General features: G+C 45.3%; 1 protein-coding gene across 2 annotated transcripts in view; it reads left to right on the top strand.

Annotated features, from left to right (window-relative positions):
• SLC38A1 (solute carrier family 38 member 1) overlaps window positions 1-15,116 on the top strand; it is a 118,767-nt gene that overhangs the window by 44,634 nt on the left and 59,017 nt on the right. The window lies entirely within an intron of this gene.

The raw sequence follows: 15,116 nt of genomic DNA, 5'->3' as shown, positions 1-15,116 counted from the left end.
TTAACATAATGTGAATGTGTATTCATAGTCTGTTTATTAGTATTTCTTATGCAGCGCTATGTGATACCATTATGAAAGTTATATACATAGATGTGCGCACAGGGTGTGCCAAGGGTTCCTAGGCACACCCTAATCACCCTGTGCGGTACCAATTCCCCCTGGTTTCTGTCACCCCCTGCAGTGCTGCCAGTGTCCCTCCTCTCCCCCCGGCTGCTGTGGTTGTTGTTTCAGGATTGAAAGCGGAGGAAGGGGCCGGTAAATATTTCATTTATCAGCCCCATACTTTTCTGAATGAACACAGTGAGTGTTCTGTACCAATCGCCCCTGCGTTCATTCTTAAAGGTTGTAAAGGTAAAAAAAAAAAAATCCCCTAAATAGCTTCCTTTACCTTAGTCCTTCCCTTATCTCATCCTTCGATTTTGCTTTTAAATGTCCTTATTTCTTCTGAGAAATCCTCACTTCCTGTTCTTCTGTCTGTAACTACACACAGTAATGCGAGGCTTTCTTCCTGGTGTGGAGTGTCGAGCTCGCCCCCTCCCTTGAGGGGGAGGGGGCGAGCAGGAGAGTCAGGACGCCCACTAACACACAGCTCCTTTCTCTTTCTGCAACGTAGAGAGCGTCCTGACTCTCCTGTAGTCCAAGGGAGGGGGCGAGCACCACCTTCCACACCAGGGAGAAAGCCTTGCATTACTGTGTGGAGTTACAGACAGAAGAACAGGAAGTGAGGATTTCTCAGAAGAAATAAGGACATTTAAAAGCAAAATGGAAGGATGAGGTAAGTGAAGGAGGACTGCACTAAGGTAAAGGAAGCTATTTAGGGGATTTTTTTTTTACCTTTACAACCCCTTTAACTGAGCATAGTAAACAATGCCACTCAGCACAGAGCACTTCTCATTGCTTCACTATCCAGTGCAGCTGAGGTACAGAGGGGGGGACTGGGGAAGCTTTGTCCTCAGTCCCTTTCTCTGTCTCAAAATTGAGACCTCAGGGGTCTATTTAGACCAGGGGTAGCAACTTTAGAGTTGTGGAGATCTATCTGAACAACATGGGAGAAATCAAAGATCATTGGGCACAACGCACTTGTAACGGTCACCACCAATTACGACCTTCCATCCCATCCAAGACAGCTTATCGACACTCCAACCAACAGGACCCGATCCATATCAATTTCTCAGAATCAAGACGAGACACAGCTCTGTACTTTTTCCAAATGTAATGACAATTTTAATGGTTTCTTCTCAGCTTTTTATGCAGTTACAAGCAGGTGAACGTAATCAAAGGGACACTGAAATCTCCACCCCCCTAAGAACACACTAAGGCTAATTACTAAACATTCTAGACATGTCGGCGCCGGCCTATAATTATCATGATCTAATCAGTGCACATTCCTTCATTAACAGCATAACAAACAAAACACCATCACACACAATGATCTCTTCAATCCACATCCCTAGACAGACGTTCTGTCTTCGCATACAGCTTGACCGAAAGGTATTCACACCTCTGAGCATCAATAGGCTTAAAGCAGTGTTATCACACCATGAAAGGTTTTCCAGGAGCCTGACTCAATTAGCATGTCACTAGTCAGGGCTAATCATAGAATGAGTCACTATTGACTGGTTGGGTCACAATTACCCAACATCTTGCAGTATCTCAAAATCCTGCAATATGAACTATCAGTGATGTCCCCTGTCCTGTAATTTAGGACATAATTTCTCAGTCACCCTATGGCCCTATCGGACATAAGGTGACCCTAGACATAAGACTCCTTGGTGACGCCGGTACAGGAGTACCCCTCATCCTTACAAAGTCTCTGGGTGTCCCGGGTCATTCCGTTACAGCACTATTTTTGGAAGCTGACCTAGCAAGGCAGTTAAAAAGTAAGGCAGTTTTGAAGAAAACTTGGGGCCAATTCACTTTGGGATTACATGGTACTGCGGCACACACTCCTGTGCTTTTTCCACGTTTTCCCCGCATGGTGCATTTTGACAGCCCATTCGCTGCAAATCACAATGGAATGCAGAAAAAGTAATGCATGAATTACTTTTAAGAGCACGCTGCAGAAAACAGCATGAAACTGTGGAACTATGCGATATGGTGCACACAAATGCACTGCATTTGCAATCTGCATTTGGAGTGCTGTTACCAATACATTGGCACCTGCATGCAGATCGCAAAGGCAGTGTGCTCACCGGCAGTGTGGGAAACGTGCATGGAATGCATGTTTCCTGGTCCACAAATATGAACTTATCCGGGTCAGGAGTAACTAATATTCACAGGTCAGAAGTATACAGCCCAGCATTACAGGTCAGAAGTATATAACCCAGCATTCACAGATCAGGAGTATATAGCCCAGCATTATAGGTCAGGAGTATATAGCTCACTATTAACAAGTCCAAAGTATACAGCTCAGCATTAACAGGTCAGGCGTATACAGCCCAGCATTAACAGGTCAGGAGTATACAGCCCAGCATTCACAGATCAGGAGTATACAGCCCAGCATTCACAGATCAGGAGTATATAGCCCAGCATTATAGGTCAGGAGTATATAGCCCAGCATTATAGGTCAGGAGTATATAGCTCAGCATTATAGGTCAGGAGTATATAGCTCACTATTAACGAGTCCAAGTATACAGCTCAGCATTAACAGGTCATGAGTATACAGCCCAGCATTAACATGTCAGGAGTATACAGCCCAGCATTAACAGATAAGGAGTATACAGCCCAGCATTAACAGGTCAGGAGTATATAGCCCAGCATTAACAGATAAGGAGTATACAGCCCAGCATTAACAGGTCAGGAGTATATAGCCCAGCATTAACAGATAAGGAGTATACAGCCCAGCATTAACAGGTCAGGAGTATATAGCTCACCATTAACAGGTCAGGAGTGTACAGCACAGCATTAACAGATCAGTAGTATACAGTCCAGCATTAACGGATCAGGAGTATATAGCCCATCATTAACAGGTCAGAAGTATATAGCCCAGCATTAAAGGATATCCTCTTCTGGGGTCCGTCAGCATCACTGCTGGCTCCTCATCTTCTGGAGTGCCCTGCTGGAGAGCCACTCTCCCTCGGGCACTCATGTGGACATGCTCCTGTGGCCTGCTGCTGTGTCTGTTGACACAGACAGCAGAACTCGGCCCCGCCCCGACTCCCGCATGATTGGATTTGATTGACAGCAGTGTGAGCCAATGGCTGCGCTGCTATCAATCTATCCAATCAATACCCGAGACATCGGCTGGATCTTATGGAACTTGTCTCCGCCACTGAAAAGACCGGGTTCAGGTAAGTACAAGAGGGGCTGCAAGGGGGGTGCTGCATCACAGGAGGTTTTTCACATTTCTCATTAACAGATCAGGAGTATGTAGCCCAGCATTAACAGATCGGTTAATATACAGTTGTATGGCTGAACTTACATTGGATTTTCATGAAAAAGATGCAGGAGCTATTATATTCCCGCACTGGAATCGGATCGCATGGGTGTGGGTGTTCACACCCATGCGATCCAATTCCTGTCTGAATTCACAATATATATATATATATAACATTTTCTTTTTTTTCTATTATATTTGTTTCTATTCTGTTCTTTTATTTTCTATTCTATTTTGCTCAGTTTTACTCTATTATTTTCTATTTTTTTTTTTTTTCTGTTATATTCTGTTCTATTCTATATTTTTTCTATTCTATTTATTTATCTTCTTTTCTATTTTTTTCTCTTTGGAAATTGGAAAACAAATTAAAAACTATTGCAATTCAAAAACTTTTCGAATTCGAAAGCGATTTGAATTCTGAAAATTTGAATACGAATAAACAAAATAACTTCCAAAAATGAATTAAAGGGATTAAACTAATTTAGCTAAATGAATTTATGTAAGTAACTAATCAAAACAAAACTATTTTTTTTTTGTTCTGCACTTGTCTACCCCTGTGATCCTGATCTTAGTTTCATATTAAAAAATGCTTTTGAATCTTTTAACGTATTTAAATCTATGTAGCACCCACTAGCTAGTGTGCTAGGTGTACGTAGTTCAGTTGTTAGTGTAGGCAAATAGGTTTGGCTGAGAGCTAGGCCTGGGTTGAATCTGGGTCAGGGATTAATGACTCAGGGAGGCTGGATGACTCATTAAAGTGGGAGTTCACAAGAAAAAAAATGTTTAACATTAGATTGATGCTCGTTTTGTCAAGGGGAATCGGGTAGTTTTTTTTCAAATCGAAGCAGTACTTACCGTTCTAGAGAGCGATCTTCTCCGCCGCTTCCGGGTATGGTCTTCGGGACTGGGCATTCCTATTTGATTGACAGGCTTCCGACAGGCTTCCGACGGTCGCATACATCGCGTCACGAGTAGCCGAAAGAAGCCGAACGTCAGTGCGGCTCTATACGGCGCCTGCGCACCGACGTTCGGCTACTTTCGGAAAATCGTGACGCGAAGCCTGTCAATCAAATAGGAACGCCCAGTCCCGCAGCCCATACCCGGAAGTGGCTGAGAAGATCGCTCTCTAAAACGGTAAGTACTGCTTCGATTTAAAAAAAACTACCCGATTCCCCTTGACAAAATGAGCATCAATCTAATTTCGGGTGAAACTCCACTTTAAGACAGCTCTTCTGGTGCCTCCCCCTGTTTTCTGGAACCTTGGAGATGCTTCCAGATGTAGTGGGTAAAGGCAAGGAGGCCCCAGCCAATCCCCAGCAAATGGACTCGCAGGGGGCAGGGCACTTCATAAATAGCCATGAGTCATGCCAGCAGGAGCAGTCGGGTGTAAGATGGAGCTGGAGTGCTGAGGAGGCTATCGGTGGCCCTTGAGGGTGCCCCCTACTCTGGGGGGGACTTCGGGCCTGGGGCTTGGGTGCTGGAAGAACATCCACAAACATATGAAGGAAGCCCTTCCTGGAGGCATAGGAACAAGGAGAGCACAACAGGAGCAGGTCAGCAAGTCTGGGAAATCTCCTGAGAAGTCAGCCGAGTGGACTGGGTAGTGTTCAGTCTGAAGGACTGTGGAGAGAGTGTTATTCTCATAAGACTGTGGGGAGAAGTTAGCCAGGAGGGCTAGTGAAAGTGGCAGCTGCATCCAGGCGATTGGCAGTGTCTGAAGAGATGGTACTGGGATCAGTGACCACAGAGAGGAAGTTCTGGGAAAAGTGTGAGCTGTGTCACCCTATCTGTTCTCCAAGAATAGGGGCTGCAAGTCCCTGCCTGTAATGGGCCTTTGCTACAAAACCACAACAGGGTAACATAGCTGGGTTTCTGCAAGCAAGAGTGTGCTGGAGGAAGAAGAGTAGCTGTATATAGAGACTGTTCATAAGAGAAGTTGTCCCTGAAGTTTGTTTTAATTCAAGTGGGCATCCCATAAACTCCCATCCCTATACAAGTTTATAACCCTCAATAAAAAACAAAAAAAAAAACAAAGTCACGGACCGTTCTCTGACTCTGAAGTGCCTGTAAGAAATTGGTGTGCCTGGCTGTGGCTGGGGAGAGCGCTACATCTACATGCACATGAATGCATTTTCCAGTACAATGTAAACATTTTATGTGTTTTTGGTGCTGTTTTTTGGATGTACTAGTGCTGCTTAGAGCCACAATTCGACATGAATGGGTGGAGACAACTGTACGCAGCTATGTGCTGCTATTAACCTAAAGTAGCGCATGCGCACAGATGTAATGTCCTAAATGCAGGTATTGTGTGTTTACTATATTATTTTTAATTTTTTTTATCAATATTGCCAGTGCTATTATGCAATCTTTACATCAGATAACTAAGGAAGGAAAACAATACTGTTGTAAGATAGCACTGTACTGAACTGGTTATCGGAAATACTTTCTGTCCGGAAACTGTGACCTTAAAAAATTGAGTTAAATGTGTTCTCTATTCTTTCTGTTTCTCTTGTTAATCTGGTACTGTAGTAGAAACTGCCATGTGCTTTGTCCTCCCAGCCTTGATTTGTACTGTAGAAACACAGACGGCAATAAAGCTTTAGCTTTGTGTTTTAGAGGAAAATCCAGATTATAGCGTTGACCTGAAAGAATATATGTTGATTGAATTGTAGGGTGTGATTTACTGGTCACCAAAATGTCATGTTGGGACAGAGTTTCTATAACACGGGCCAAAAATAGTATGCTGTATGTCCCAGACTAGTTAAGCCCAGTAACAGCCCCATAAAAACTGACAGCTCAGGTCAGAGCCGATGTACTAACAATCCAATGTTAGTACAGCAATCTCCCCTACTGTTCTACTGTGTTCTGGCAGGGGGACAACACCCCCCACCAGAACACAGGGAGTAATAGTAGACTGAAGAAAGGAAAATGGACAGCCGCACTCCGGAATAACTTTAAAAAAGTTGTCTTTTATTTTCAACTGAACATGCACAACCACAGCAACCACAACGACAGGACAGCCGACGCGTTTCGCACTCAGAATTAGTGCTTAATCATGGCCATGATTAAGCACTAATTCTGAGTGCGAAACGCGTCGGCTGTCCTGTCGTTGTGGTTGCTGTGATTGTGCATGTTCAGTGAAAAATAAAAGACAACTTTTTTAAAGTTATTCCGGAGTGCGGCTGTCCATTTTCCTTTCTTCAGTCTACTATTGCTACGTGCATCGCCAGCACCTTGGTAATCCAACCGTCCTTGATTGTGTACAGGGCTCACCTGGAGCGGTGAAATCTCTTTCAGAACACAGGGAGTAGCTGAGAGCGCTGATCAGGAGCCAATCGGCAGCCCTTTTTCAGGCTGAGCAACCGGCTTCTGTGGGACCAACTACAGTACACACGGGCTGAATGTAGGCTGGCCACTTCAATACAAGACACTTTCACCCCAGAATTAGAACCACACCGTTCCTCCGTAATTTAACAGTGGGCGGGCGGCAAGTGGTTAAATTGAACCGGCCGATGCCGCCTGACATTCGGCAAGTGTGTACTAAGCTTTAGTAGAGGAGCTACCAAGAGACTTGCAAGTAACCATACTTGGTTTGTCTTGCTATAAACAAGCTTATCTTTTACTTTATCTTACTTATGTAGCGCTACCCCCAAACGAGCCGCTGGTTGATTTGGGGATCGGCGTATTAAGTTACCCGGCAGTGTGTCTAAGGGTGATAGCAGTGAGTCAAAGCAGTGAGCGAATGTCCAGACATCAAATGGATTTTCTTAAATGCTTTATTCCAAGACCCAACATGGCCAACATCAACATTAAGTCAGGACAGGAAAGGTTGATGAAGCATAAGACAGACAAGAGTATCAGGCCTTTAGATATGAAGAGAGCAATCCTGTGAAACAAGTTCGTCGCCACTCTAGCCAGAGTGGGTGAAGTGCCCCCAGACAGACCTCTACCACAAGCCTGGCAGCCAAGGCGTCACCTGTAGATCGCTGGGAGGAAACAGGCCTCTGCCACAGGCTTCGAATCTTAATGAGCAATGTCTGGATTGATTGAATCATCCCAGTAAATTCAGTTAGGGTCACCAGTTGACAGCTGCACTGTACCTGTCAGTATTTCGGTGACCAGATCCCCGATGGTTCGCTCAGAACTCCTGGGTAACCTCTTTCTGGGTTCTCCCTGAGCCGATCACCCACCGCACAGCCCTCAGCTTGGGATCTTCCTAGCAAAGTTCAGGACCCAGCAAGTCGCTGGGGCCCTTATCAGCATCAGGGTGGAGCTCCGCATGGTGCGCAACTCCGGCCAGGTAGGCCATGGTGGCGGGGTCCATGGATGCGCGCACCCTGAAGGTGGATGCCGCACCTAGAACTCGGACCCCACGAAAAAGGAAAAAACGGCACTGGTCAATGGCGTCTGCCACAGATATACCCCTCCCCAGCATGCCCAGCAAGGGAAGAACTCCTCCAATTGGCTGCTGGGGAAAAGTGGCTCTGCCAGAACCCCTCTAGCGCCAACTGTCGCCCAGGGGTGGGATCACACCCATCGAACGCAGACTGACTCACAAGACAGTTCCGGAATGACAGCAGCCCTGCAATTGAACACATTGTGAATGGGAGCAAATAACTCTCCCATTCCCCACTAACTTAAGCGTAGTGCCCATACTGAAAGTAAGGGGGCGCTACACTTATCTTTTACTTTGTACCACCAAGATCTTTTTACATGACCCACCCAACTCTTAAAGTTGGTCATGTATTGTGGCCTCCATTTTTTTTAAAGAAGAGCAGTCTGGTAGTGCAGTATTGCTTTGCTATGTTACTTTTAACAGCGAAAACATCGAAAAGGTGGATGTGAACACGGAGCAAGCACTACAGACTGGACAGAAACAAAGCCATCACAAACAGCACACTTACCAGCCAGCTTGAAAAATAATCAAATTGGTCCTGTCTAAATCTAGGTTCACATCTATGTGGCTGCGCTTGATGCGTTTTTCAGGCATGTTTTGCAGAGCATTTTGCATTTTTAAACTTGTTTTTTATGTGTTTGGGCATTCAGTTTTCATGCATTTTGCATATTTTTTCTCTTTAAACACACTGTACATTTCCTGTAACTATGGAGTGGGCTGGGAAGCCGGCCGCCGCGTCCTTAACAATCGATGTGGGGTTTCCAACTGACAGCTGAAGGTAAAAAAAACGTTAAAGAAACAGCGTGATATCCCCCCCTCTAAGTCCATGCCATGAAGTCACAAGGGGCAGTTCTCTGGGTGACATCACCAGATGGTCATGCCCCATGGCTATATAAGAAATGGCAGACAGCGGGAGACAACACACCGGAGGAAGACAGCGTTAGAAGAAGAAGATTCTTCTTTTTTTGTTTTCAGCAGGTAATCGGCGGAGAGGAAAAAGACAGCTCAGGGAGAAGACAGCACACGGAGAAGACAGCACAAGGAGAAGAGAGCACCTGGGGTAGAAGACTAAACTGGAGGGAGAAATAACTACCGGAGGAGGAAGACATCGGTACCGGAGAAATAAGACACATAGGAGCTACGATGTGGGACATTTTTTTTTTTTTAACACTCCACTGCTTTTTTTGGGTGAATGTGTAGGGGTACAATGTACCCCATACTCATTTACATAGGGGGGGGGGCTTCTAGTACTAGTCCTAGTATTCACTAAATAATAGAACATTATGACAGACATACCTTAAAATGACAGCAACGCACTGTCACCGCTGTCGGCTCTTCCATCTTCACCCAGTCTTCCTTCCGGCTTAATGCCCTCCGGCCATTTGAATGGCCAGACTGCGATGACTACACTCCTGCACATGCAAACAAGAGTCGTCGTGGTTGCAGCACAGCAGTCTCAGTGGACAGCATACTCCAGTGTGCTGTCAATTCAGAGCGCAGTGTGCATGCGCCAGTGGTATCACCAGCTGCTACAAATATGAATATGTCCTAAACTGTACACTTTTAGGAGATATTCATTGTACTTACAAGTAAGCCTTATTATAGGCTTACCTGTAGGTACAAGTCATCAAGCAAAGTTTACTACTGCTTTAATTTGTAGACATATCTGTTTTTCACCAGTGTCTCTGATGGTATGGATGGAATTGACGGCAAACAACTCCTAGGAGTGTGGAACTCTGAATTGCATGGCTAATGAAAGCAGTCTATAATCATTCAGAATGCTTACAGTAGAAACTAAAGGCAATAAAAACCTGACTCGTGTCCTTCTAGAACAAAAAAAAAAGGTTTGCCTTCAATTATCCTTAAACTCCGATCTGAATCATAATCAAGATCAACCAAAGTTGCAGAGGTCAAGGTTCAAGCCATGTTCAGAAGCAGAATGTGACTACAAGCCAGAAGCCAAATTTGAAAGCCTAACCTAAAGAGCAGATCAGAGAAATGCATGTGCCGAATGTTACGGTTATTTGCAGACACTTGCACACTGTCAGCACACTGAACCAAATTTAAATATTGTAGATGCCCAGATGAAGCTTTTTTTCTCTGTTTTGAATATTATGTGGAAAGATTAGAACCTCTGACACAGTTTTATTGCAGTCCTTGTCACAGTTAGGCCCTTTCACCGCCAGAGGATTGCTGAGCAGGTGGATGACGGACCACGGACACAGCCCATTTTCCTCTATGGGCGGTTGGATGGGAATGGACCGTCTGTACATTTTAATCTGACTGTCAACCGATCAGATCCGCCAAACGGATGTCGCCACGGAACGGATGTCAGTGGGTGTCAACGGACACATGTCCATTGATATTCGCTGCTCCCTAGAGAGCATTAGGTGGTCAGATCGGTCTGCCCATGTGAAAGGGGCCTTAAGCCTCGTACACACGACCGAGGAACTCGACGGGCGAAACACATCGTTTTCCTTGTCGAGTTCCTTGTTAGGCTGTCGAGGAATTCGACAAGGCAAGTTTCCCCATTCCCGTCGAGGAAATAGAGAACTTGCTCTCTTTTTGGCTCGTCGAGTTTCTCAACAGTTTCCTCAATGAAAATGTACACACGACCGGTTTCCTCGGCAAAAAAATATCTCCCAGCAAGTTTCTTGCTGGTTTTTGCCGAGAAACGTGGTCGTGTGTACGAGGCCTTAGAGAGATTTACCTCACTTCTTGTCTTCTTCACTTTTGATGAACTGTAAAAATCAAGGTCACACAACTAGTCCTAATGAGACATTATAAATCAGGGGTACTCAATCACCAGGTTCCACCTTTACCTGTGCAGCACTCACTCCCAAAAGGGCCCACTGAATGGTCTTTTCCAAACTAGGGTATTCGCAGCCAGGCACACAGCAACAGTGACTCTTTTGGCTCAATGTCTAGGGTTTTTTTCTTTTTTTGTAGATTTATTACTGATCAAACTTGGATGGGGTTAAGGGAGGCTGTTGGATACTCCAGTAGTAGAGTATAATGATAAGCGCACAGTCCTTCTTGTAACAGCCAGAGGATTGAACAGCACTAAAGCCCTGTACACGCGATCGGTCTATCCGATGAGAACGGTCTGATGGAGCGTTTTCATCGGTTAAGCGATGAAGCTGACTGATGGTCAGTCGTGCCTACACACCATCGGTTAAAAAACCGATCGTGTCAGAACGCGGTGACGTAAAACACAACGACGTGCTGAAAAAAATGAAGTTCAATGCTTCCAAGCATGCGTCGACTTGATTCTGAGCATGCGTGGATTTTTAACCGATGGTTGTGCCTACTAACGATCGTTTTTTTTTCTATCGGTTAGGAACCTATCGGTTAAATTTAAAACAAGTTGGCTTTTTTTTTAACCGATGGATAAATAACCGATGGCGACCACACACGATCGGTTTGGACCGATGAAAACGGTCCATCAGACCGTTCTCATCGGTTTAACAATCGGGTGTACGCGGCCTAAGACTTTATAGGAAATGTCCTGATACAAGCAGGCACTGATCTGAACTCTCAATGTCCTTGGTACTCTTATGCTGCGTACACACGATCGGAAAATCCGACAAGAAAACCATGGATTTTTTCTGATGGAATGTTGTCTCAAACTTGTGTTGCATACACACGGTCACACAAATCTTGTCAGAAAATCTGACCGTCAAGAACGCGGTGACGTACAAGACGTACGACGAGCCGAGATCAATGAAGTTCAATAGGCAGTTCAGCTCTTCTGCTTGATTCTGAGCATGCGTGTTTTTTTGCGCGTCGGAATTGCATACAGACAAGCAGATTTTCCAATAGGAACTTTTTGCCTTCGGAAAAATAGAGAACCTGCTCTCAATCTTTTGTTGGCAGAAATTCCGACAGCAAAAGTCCAATGGAGCATACACACGGTCGGAATTTCCCACCAAAAGCTCACATCGGACATTTCTTGTCGGAATTTACGATCGTGTGTACACAGCATAAGGCTGAGGTCACACATATGCAAATTGGATGCTGGTTACATGTGTGAACCTGGCCTTAATGTCCTTGGAGCTGTTTGCCACCCAGCATCCTCAGGTCTGTACTTACAATGTCATTGGCATTGGAGCTGTCTGCCATCCATCATCCACAGGACTGTACTCTCAATGTCCTTGGAGCCGTCTGCCATCTATCATGCACAGGACTGTACTATCAATGTCCTTGGAGCTGTCTGCCAGCCATCATCTACATGACTGTACTCTCAATGTCCTTGGAGCTGTCTGCCAGCCATCATCCACAGGTCTGTACTCTCAATGTCTTTGGAGCTGTCTGCCACCCGGCCTGCACAGGTCTGTTCTCACAACGTCCGTGAACCAGGCTCAAAAATTCTCAAAAAATAGGCCACTCGTCTCTGCCACAGTCAGGACCTTGATCAACACATGCAGAACTTCAGCTAGGCTACCTGGAAGGATAGCAGCCCTACAGACTGGGGACTTCTCCTCCTGGACAAGAACAGGGCAGCTACAGGCTTCAGACTATTTATGCCCACTTCCAGCCACCATCTGGACTGGACACCCTCTTCCAGGGATTGGCTGAGATATCTTAAATATTCAGCTACTGATTTTTTGTTTCATCCAGCCTACTATATTCTGGAATCCTTCAGAAGGCAGGGGGAAGCAATCAAACCTGCAGCCAATAAAACTCAGAACAGCCCAAAGCAATCACACAGCGCTCCACTGATGACAGAGTAGCCAACAAATATATTTACCTAAACACCCTAGCAACTTGCAGATTTTGTCACAATGTAAATACATAACTATAAAATATCACACCCTCATGTACTGTCTTTAATGTAATGCATGTTCAGGACTAGGGATGAGCTTAGAGTTCGAGTTGAACTCATGTTCGACTCGAACATTGCCTGTTAGCCTGTTCAGCGAACAACGAACAATTTGAGGTGTTCGCGGCGAATTCGAAAAGCCGCGGAACACCCTGTTAAAGTCTATAGGAGAAATCTAAAGTACTAATTGTAAAGGCTAATATAGAAGTTATTGTCCTAAAAAGTGTTTGGGGACCTGGGTCCTGCCCCAGGAGACATGTATCAATGCAAAAAAACGGCAGTTTTTTCGGGAGCAGTGAATTTAATAATGCTTAGAGTGAAACAATAAAAGTGAAATATTCCTTTAAATTTCGTACCTAGGGGGGGGGGTGTAAAGTTAGCATGTGAAAAAGCGCATGTTTCCCGTACTTAGATCTGTCTCTGCACAAAGTGTCATTTCTGAAAAAAATAAAGTCATTTAAAACCGGACTTGTGGCTATAATGAATTGTCGGCTCCCGGCAATTCAGAGAGGATTCATTCATAAAAAAAAAAAATAGCGCTGGGGTCCCCCTAAATTCAATTTCCAGGCCCTTCAGGTCTGGTATGGATATTAAGGGGAACCCCGCCATCAATTTAAAAAATGACGTGGGGTTCCCCTCAAATATCCATTCCAGACCCTTCAGGTCTGGTGTGGATTTTAAGGGGAACTCCACCCCAATTTTTTTTTTTTAAATGGCGTGGAGTTCCCCTAAAAATACACACCAGACCCCTTATCCGAGCATGTTAACCTGGCCGGCCGCAGAAAAGAGGGGGGGATAGAGTGCTCCTCCCCCTCTCCTGAACCGTACCAGGCCACATGCCCTCAACATGGGGAGGATGTCCCCATGTTGATGGGGACAAGGGCCTCATCTCCACAACCCTTGCCTGGTGGTTGTGGGGGTCTGCGGGCGGGGGGGCTTATCAGAATCTGGAAGACCCCTTTAACAAAGTGGAACCCCAGATCCTGCCCCCCCCCCCTATGTGAATTGGTAATGGGGTACATTGTACCCCTACCATTTCACTAAGGAAGTGTAAATAGTTGTAAAAAACACACCGTAGAAAAAAGTCCTTTATTAATAAAAAAATAAAAAAAATCCAGCAGTGGTAATCCACTCGGTCCAGCTCCCTGCTTCAACCTTGTCTGTATCCAGCGACAGGTGATCTCCTCTCCGGTCCAGCGATAAGAAGATCATTTGGGATCCAGAGCGCAGCATCGCCCGCCTCCTCTCTCCGCCGGACACAGCCCGGCAAGTGATGCGGGTGAAGCTGTGACATTCCTTTTATTGTTGAGGCGGGGCCACCCATCATGTGACCCCACCCCCTCTGACGCAAGGGGGAAGCCAGGCTTCCCCAGTGTTGTAGCAGAGGGTGCGTCAGAGGGGGACGGGGTCACGTGATGGGTGGCCCCACCTCACCAATAAAAGAAATGCCACAGCTTCAGCAGCGTCATTCGTCGGGCTGTGTCCGGCGGAGAGAGAAGGCGGGGGATGCTGCGCTTTGGATCCTGAAATATCTTCTCATCGCTGGACAGGAGAGGAGATCACCCGTCTCTGGATACAGACAACATTGGAGCAGGGAGCCGGGACCGAGTGGATTACCATCGCTGGATTTTTTCTCTCTTTTTTTTATTAATAAAGGACTCCCCATCCTCCCCATGTTGAGGGCATGTGGCCTGGTACGGTTCAGGAGAAGGGGGGGGGCCGCACTCTGTCCCCCCCTTATTTCTGCGGCCGGCCAGGTTAACGTGCTCGGATAAGGGGTCTGGTGTGGATTTTTGGGGGAACTCCACTCCATTTTTTAAAAAAAAAATTGGGTGGAGTTCCCCTTAAAATCCACACCAGACCTGAAGGGTCTGGAATAGATATTTGGGGGGAACCCAACGTTATTTTTTTTTAAAATAGACCTCTGGGTTTCCCTTAATATCAATACCAGACCTGAAGGGCCTCTCTGAATCCTCTCTGAATTGCCGGGAGCCGACAATTCATTATAGCCGCAAGTCTGGTTTTAACCACTTAAGGACCGGACCAATATGCTGCTACCTGACCCAAGGGGTTTTTACAATTCGGCACTGCGTCGCTTTAACAGACAATTGCGCGGTTGTGCGACGTGGCTCCCAAACAAAATTTACGTCCTTTTTTCCCCACAAATAGAGCTTTCTTTTGGTGGTATTTGATCACCTTTGCGGTTTTTATTTTTTGCGCTATAAACAAAAATAGAGCGACAATTTTGAAAAATATTCAATATTTTTTACTTTTTGCTATAATAAATATCCCCCAAAAACATATATAAAACAAAAAAATGTCCTCAGTTTAGGCCGATACATATTCTTCTACCTATTTTTGGTAAAAAAAATCGCAATAAGCGTTTATCGGTTGGTTTGCGCAAAATTTATAGCGTTTACAAAATAGGGGATAGTTTTATTGCATTTTTATTAATTTTTTTTTTTACTACTAATGGCGGCGATCAGCGATTTTTTTCGTGACTGCGACTTTACGGCGGACAC

Source organism: Rana temporaria, chromosome 3 (assembly GCF_905171775.1).
Source record: "Rana temporaria chromosome 3, aRanTem1.1, whole genome shotgun sequence".
NCBI classification, from domain to species: domain Eukaryota; kingdom Metazoa; phylum Chordata; class Amphibia; order Anura; family Ranidae; genus Rana; species Rana temporaria.
Note: the sequence above shows the minus strand (reverse complement) of the source record. Positions and strands in the feature narration are given on the sequence as shown.